This window comes from Vitis riparia, unplaced genomic scaffold, assembly GCF_004353265.1.
Source record: "Vitis riparia cultivar Riparia Gloire de Montpellier isolate 1030 unplaced genomic scaffold, EGFV_Vit.rip_1.0 scaffold702_pilon_pilon, whole genome shotgun sequence".
In the NCBI taxonomy this organism is placed as follows: domain Eukaryota; kingdom Viridiplantae; phylum Streptophyta; class Magnoliopsida; order Vitales; family Vitaceae; genus Vitis; species Vitis riparia.
In genome coordinates, this window is record NW_023269740.1 from 1 (window position 1) to 8,422 (window position 8,422).

An 8,422-nucleotide genomic window follows, 5' to 3' on the forward strand; every position below is an offset into this window, starting at 1 on the left:
AGACCATCCGAGCCTCCACTGCCAGATGAGGGGACCATACTAGCTGAGCAGCCCATACTAGATGAGGAGATTAGAGCAAAGCCATCACATGATCCTACTATATATATATATCATTTTTGATTATATTCCATTTTCTCGTTACTCTTTTATCTTTGAAACATGTGTTTCTCCTTGGAGAATAATATGCAGATGTATGAGTTGGCCATGTTTTGGCGTGTTGTGATGTACGTGTGAGGATGCGGCGCCTTGAAGTGTAAGTGGACAATTTGTATTTCATAAGAAACAGGTCATTATAAATGAGATCAATGCGCCGCTCTTAACCAGATGTGGAAGCCTTGAATGAGTGTTCAGATTGAGCTTCCAATCCTATGTCCTACCCCGTGGAATTTCTTTATTAAATAAGAACTGTTTACATATAATGAGATGATAATACATCATGAACATTCCAAAGTAAGAAATGAGACTGGTTTCCTAGTTCTTACTTTTAAAAGGATTATCAATTTCACACAGACAGCTAAAGTTCATAATTATTACACCAAATACAAGAGAAATTTCAGAGACACGTGACTATATTCTGCCAATTTTACCCTTATTTCATTTCAGCTAAATTTCACCTACATTAGTTAAGACTTCTTACAACTACATTTGACATGCTAAACTCTACATGCGCTAGTTTGCAAATATAATATTCCTCTAGCTTTTCTTGAATTAGATGGTTTATTAGGGTTTGGAGCTTAATATGGAGCTTGAGGAGGATTGAGATGAATCCATGAATGTTAAATCTGTAGCCAATAATCCTCTATTTTGTGGGTTGGCATTTTTTGTTGTAGTATTCTACTAAACTCACGCTCATATGTTTGCATGATCCCATGAGAAGGTTGACAAACATATTTTTTGGCTGTCATTTCTGGGACTTACAGTTGAATGGTCCCGTTGGAGCATTTATGAGATTTTGTAATTTACTCAAATAATTTGGGGCAACTCTAAACTGCCCACAAAGGCATTTATTTAGGCATATAATTTTTATTATCCCACCAAATGTCCCTCTACTAGTAGAAATTCTGAAATGGTATTATGTAACTGGGGTGCAAGTTGCAGAGGCTATTTAAGTATTAGGCATAAATAACACCAAATTGTTAAATCTAAATATCATTATAAATGATTTGTCCATGTGTGACAAAGACCACTGTCTGCATACATTTTACATGATTACATTATTATGGTTGCAACAATAAACAAAATAAAAGGAAGTCATGTTACATCATTTAATAAATGTCATAAAAAATGCAAAAAAACAAAAACAAAAAAAACAAAAACAAAAATTAAAACCCTATAAAGGATATATATTTGCATGGAGAATAAATATCTAATTCAATAAATTTTCATAAAAATTATTTTTCTTTCAAGTTGCTTGTAGATGGGAATGGGCCTAGATAGAATTAAAAGAAAAATAAAAGAATTAAAAGAAAAAAAATGAGAAGTGAGATTTTTAATATTTACTAATATAACCTTGATAGATTTATTAATAAAATTAGATTGACTTATAAATTATTTGTCAAGATAGCTTTTACCAACCTTGACATAAAAATATTTTAACTTTATATATTGACTTATAATTTTTCTATCAAGATTGTATTACTATAAATTAAATAAAATTTTAGCAAATTCCACATATGTCATTATTGCCTTTATTTAGATACCTTTACATATGAATATATTAATTTTATATTGACTTATAAATTCTCTGTCAAAGTTGCATCGTCATAAGTCATGGAATAATCACTGGAATTCATTTATGTCATTATTTCTTTTAACTAAGTGTTATATGTCATAGTTGCCCATTTAAATTAAAGATCTTGACATATACTACTTTAAGTAAAGATAATATATGTTAACAATGACCCTTTTTCTTGTAGTGTTTGCTACGCCAGTATAAGGTCATAGGATTTATAAATATTTTTTATTAAAATACTCAACTGGGCATGAATCAAATGACGCCGTTGCCGGGGATGGTGCCACGATATAGTGATACAACTTTTTAGAGGCTACTTGCGATTTCCATCAAAAGTTTGGTGAATTCCTTTTTAACTAACTTCATTTCCTTTCTTTTAATTGTAGAATTCCTTTTGTTAAATTTACTTTTATTTTCTTTCTAACCTTAACTTTCTTTTAGCTTTCTTTTGTTTTTGTTGTCTTTGTTTTGTTTTCAGGGAAGTTGTAACTTGTGCATGCCCTATTGGATTCGGGACCAAGAGGGAAGACTAGGAAGGATAGAGAATCCTCAAGACACAGAGTTGGACATCTGTGTAAACATCATGGACCCTCCACAAGAGGATCAGAATTCTCAACACGATCAAGGGGGTAATCCAAATGCATATCTATCCATGAGGGATAGAATGCACCCACCAAGGATGAGTGCACCCTCATGCATCGCACCTCCTCTTGAGCAGTTGATTATAAGGCCCCATATTGTGCCCCTCCTACCAAATTTCCATGGAATGGAGAGTGAGAACCCATATGCCCACATCAAGGAGTTTGAGGAGGTGTACAATACTTTTAGAGAGGGAGGAGCTTCAATAGACTTGATGAGACTCAAGCTATTCCCTTTTACTTTGAAGGACAAGGCAAAAATATGGCTTAACTCTTTAAGGCCAAGGAGCATAAGGAATTGGGTTGATCTTCAGGCCGAATTTTTGAAGAAATTTTTCCCCACCCATAGGACCAATGGGTTGAAGAGACAAATCTCAAACTTTTCTGCCAAAGAAAATGAGAAGTTCCATGAATGTTGGGAAAGGTATATGGAGGCCATCAATGCTTGTCCTCATCATGACTTTGATACATGGCTCTTGGTGAGCTATTTTTATGATGAGATGTCTTCCTCCATGAAGCAAATTCTTGAAACCATGTGTGGGGGAGATTTTATGAGTAAGAATCCGGAAGAAGCCATGGACTTTTTAAGTTATGTATCTGAGGTATCAAGAGGATGGGATGAGCCCAACTCAAGAGAAATGGGAAAGATGAAAGCTCCTGTAAATTCAAAGGGTGGAATGTACATGTTAAGTGAAGACATGGACATGAAAGCTAAGGTGGCAACAATGGCAAGGAGGTTGGAAGAACTTGAGTTGAAAAAAATGCATGAAGTCCAAGCCATTTCCGAGACACAAGCCCATGTCATGCCATGCACCATTTGCCAATCATGTGGTAAATGAGTGCCCAACCATCCCAGCTGTGAGGGAGATGTTAGGTGATCAAGCCAATGTTGTGGGGCAATTTAGGCCCAACAACAATGCACCTTATGGAAACACCTATAATTCAAGCTGGAGAAACCATCCAAATTTTTCTTGGAAACCAAGGCCACCTCCATACCAACCACAAGCCCAAACCCAAACACCTCAACAAACCTCTTCAGTGGAGCAAGCCATTGTGAACCTAAGTAAAGTCATGGGTGACTTTGTGGGTGAACAAAAGCCAATCAACTCCCAATTGCACCAAAAGATTGAAAATGTTGAGAGTTCTCAAATTAAGAGAATGGATGGGATGCAAAATAATCTATCTCAGAAGATAGATAATATTCAATACTCCATCTCTAGGCTTACCAACCTCAACACAGTGAATGAGAAAGGAAAGTTTCCCTCTCAACCAAGCCAAAATCCAAAGGGTGTTCATGAAGTTGAAACCCAAGATGAGGAGTCTTCAAAGTTAAGAGAGGTCAAAGCTGTGATCACCTTGAGGAGTGGGAAGGAGGTTGATCAACCCTTGCCTAAGGTGAGGTCAGATGAAGAACTCATGTCAAAAAGAACCTTGGTTAAAGAGAGCAATAACCAAGAAGAGAAGGGTGGGAAGAAAAATGCATCTAAATCAAGCATTGAAGAAGAGCCAAGGATAGTGATTAAAGAGGATATGATGAAGAAACATATGCCTCCCCCTTTTCCTCAAGCTTTACATGGAAAGAAGGGAATCCAGAATTCATAAAAAATTCTTGAAGTTTTGAGACAAGTGAAGGTGAATATACCCTTACTTGATATGATTAAGCAAGTCCCCACATATGCAAAAAAATTAAAGGACTTGTGCACGGTCAAGAGAGGGTTAAATGTGACAAAGAAGGCATTCCTCACTGAGCAAGTAAGTGTCATCATTCAGTGTAAGTCTCCAGTTAAGTACAAAGATCTGGGATGTCCCACCATTTCAATCAACATTGGAGGGACACATGTGGAGAAGGCTTTACTAGACTTGGGGGCAAGTGTGAATTTGCTCCCATACTCTGTGTATAAGCAACTGAGACTTGGAGGATTGAAGCCCACAACCATAACTCTCTCCTTAGCTGATAGGTCAGTCAAAATCCCAAGGGGGTGATAGAGGATGCCCTAGTTCAAGTGGACAAATTCTACTATCCCATGGATTTTGTGGTGTTGATACTGATCCCACTGTTAAGGAAGCAAATTATGTGCCAATCATCCTTGGGAGACCTTTTCTAGCTACCTCCAATACCATCATCAATTATAGGAATGGGGTGATGCAGCTCACATTTGGAAACATGACCTTGGAATTAAACATATTCCACCTATGCAAGAGGCATCTTCACCCAAAAGAGGAGGAATGATTGGAGGAGGTGTGCTTGATCAACACTTTGGTTGAAGAGCATTGTGACAAGAATTTAGAAGAGAGCTTGAACAAAAGCCTTGGAGTGCTTGAAGAAGGGTTACCTGAACCCTCTGATATGCTAGCCATCATGTCTCCTTGGAGGAGACGGGAAGAGATCTTACCACTATTCAATAAGAAGGACTCACAAGGAACGGCTATGGAGGACCCTCCAAAGCTTGTTTTGAAGCCACTTCCTGTTGATTTGAAGTATGCATATTTGGAGGAAGATGAGAAATGCCCAGTGGTGATTTCTTCAACCCTCACAAGTGATCAAGAGGATAGTATTTTGGGAGTCCTCAAAAAATGCAAAAAAACCATTGGATGGAAATTTTCTGATTTGAAAGGGATTAGCCCTTTGGTATGCACCCACCATATTTACATGGAGGAAGATGCAAAACCAGTGAGGCAGCCCCAGAGGAGGTTGAATCCTCACATGCAAGAGGTGGTAAGGGGTGAAGTTCTGAAGCTACTTCAAGCAGGGATCATATATCCCATTTCAGATAGCTTGTGGGTGAGCCTAACCCAAGTAGTCCCAAAGAAAACTGGAATTACTGTGATCCAGAATGAGAAAGGGGAGGAAGTCTCTACATGTCTTACTTCAGGATGGAGGGTGTGTATAGACTATAGGAGGTTGAATTCAGTGACTAGGAAGGACCATTTCCCATTGCCTTTCATGGACCAAGTCCTTGAGAGAGTCTCAGGGCATCCTTTCTACTGTTTTTTGGATGGATACTCGAGGTACTTCCAAATAGAGATTGATTTGGAAGATCAAGAAAAGACAACCTTCACTTGCCCCTTTGGTTTGCCTATAGGAGGATGCCCTTTGGTCTATGTAATGCACCTACAACTTTCCAAAGATGTATGCTAAGCATCTTCAGTGATATGGTGGAGCGCATCATGGAAGTCTTCATGGATGACATCACTGTATATGGAGGTTCTTATAAGGAGTGTTTGTTGCATTTAGAAGTTGTTCTCCAAAGATGTATGATTCCGTGTAAATCCAGTCGGGTCATTTTAATCAAAAACATTTATAAAACCTATGACCTCATACTAGCGTAGCAAAACTACTATAGTATAGTGGCTCTAGGGTCGAACTCTGGGATGGGTTTTCATTCTACCAGTGATATACTCAAGATTAGAAATTGAATTTAATGATTTCCTTTATCAAAAACTCAAAGTTTAAAAGAAAATAAAATTTGTTTTGAAAGTGTTTGAAACTAAATTAACATAAACTAATTAAAAATGGAAGAAAGAAAGTCTCCCGGAGCTAAGGATTGCTAGGATCAAGTTCAGAATGCAAAGTGGAAAATTTCGGATTTTTCTCCTCGCATTGGGGATTTAACCTATAGTTATTTCCCAAACCGGTATAGGTTTAACAATAAAGATTTAATCCATAAAAAGTCAATAGAAATGGTAGTCAAGGTCCATTAATGGCTTTAGACACTATGGGTCTTCACCTTGAACCACTTTCCAATGGCTCGTACATGATAACTAATGGACTGATATGGATCTAGCAATAAGCATCCACAGACACCTGAAGCTTACCATGTATTGGCCATTCAAAGTGATTCTAAGGGATTTAAAGCAAAACTTTGGATTTAGAAGCCATTTATGAACTCCAACTACCTGTATTTAATGCACGAGAGTTTTCCACCTTTGCATCTGGACTTTTCACCTAGCTTCCTTCACTCCAAGAAACTATAAGTTTAGCCTCTCATCCTCTGGGAAAACATCCTTAGAGGTTGTTTGGCTTCCAAGAAAAAGAAAATAGTAGAGAGAAAAGGAAAATGAGAGAGCTCTGTTTTTCACTAAGTGTAAAACATAACATATATGTTAGTTGTCTTCGAGAGGTGATTTCCACCCCTTATATAGTCTTTACAAAAGCAAAGCTTGTGATTGGCTTGTTACAAGGATAAGAAAGGAAATTACATCAAAAAATACATAAGAAAATATCTAAAGTGGAGTCGGCAAAAACAGAGGAAAATTCGCACCACGCATGGGCTGTGCGAATTTGGAAGGTGTTGTGTGAATTTCGCACAATGTTCGCACAAGCTGAAGGTGTTGTGCGAATTTCGCACAAGCCTGGAGCAGTTGTCTTCCGAAGGCCATATCTTCCTCATTTCAGCTCCAAATCATACACAGTTTGAAGCGTTGGATTCTTGACTTCCTAAGCTTTGAAATGGTATATAGAATGTAGAAAATGGACTTCGTAAAGTGCTCCAAAAGTGCAAAAGAAGACTACAGCTGTTGTCCTTTGTTTTCTTCACTTTGCTTGTTTTTCCTCTTTGCTTCTCTCCTTTACTTGGCTTGTCTTAATGATCCAAAAAGGCTGTCAAAACACTAAAACTAGCCACAAATATGATTAGAAGTCATTGCTAGGTCCTTAACATGCCAATTGGAATAAAGATGGAGAATTTCTACACAAAAGTGCTTAAAACATAATGACTTAAAGGTGTAAAATAGCACTTTTTGGGTAGTAATCACTCCCCCCAACTGACACATTGCTAGTTGATTCATGCCTAATTGGTGTCTCAGCTGATTCGTGTCTAGCTGGTGCTCCTTGATTGAGGAATTAATCAACAAAATTTATAACCTATTACACCATATACTAGGGTAGCAAAGACAAAGTTACTATAGCATAGTGGCTCTAGGATCGTTCACTGGGATGGGTTTCACTTCACAAATGATATCAATTCAAAGCTGAATTGGTGCCTTTTCATTTCAAGGTTAGCTTTAAAAGAAAACATAAAGACGTTTGAACAAAGATTGGTTTTAAGCTAACCAAAAATAATAACTGATTTAAATTACAAAGAAAAGTGTTTCTTGGAGTTTCAGATCACTAGGCTCAGATTCCTCATACAAAAAGGGAGTTCCGGTCACTTGTTTATTTTCCTCGCATTAGAGAATTAACATATAGTTAATTCTCCAACCGGTGTTGTACAGATGCTTCCCATTAATGGGTTCAAACACTAAATCCCTCTCACTGATGCACCTTGCAATGGCTCATACCTCTCACCTAGCACTTGCCATTCAAGGTGATCTTTAACCTTGGATTACCCGTCAAAAGCTCGCAAGAGGTAACTAATGGATGTCTCCTAAGAGTCCAAAAGCTTACCAAGTGTTGGCTATTCTAGAAAATCCTACCTTCAAGTCACCTCCCAGAGGCTCGCAAGGGGTAAACTAGTGAATCTCCATGGATGGAGATCACTTGCCTTACCAAGTGTTGGCCCAGGTGATTTAAAGGTGTTTTAAGTTAACTAAAAAGATAAAAACCATCCACAGGTCACACTTTCTCTTCATTAAAAACTAAAACAACAAAACTTCCAATTTATGCATGTGGAAACTCACCCGGTTACCTTAGCTCCAAGAGACAAAGAGTCTAGCCTCTCATCCTCTGAGAAAACATCTCAGAGAATGTTTGGCTAGCAAGAAAATGAAAATGAAAGAGAAGACAAAAATATATATGAAAAACAGAGCAAGTGCTTTGTATTTTACTTCCTTCCCAAAACTGTACAAAGGATCCCCTGGAACCAAAACTCTAACACCTCTAACACACCCCAGAACAGGCTCCTCGGGCTCCTTTTAAACCAAAATTACAATGATAGCTATTCCCTTGATATTTTGCCAAATTCCTAGCTTAAAAACTAAGGAAACCTATCATTGGTGACTTACAAGGAGAATTTGGGCATTTGGGCAACAAAAATCTAATCAAAAAATATCTCCAAGTGTCGGTTACAAATATCGGGAAGCACTAAGGACCACTTCGCAGGTGACAAGTGAG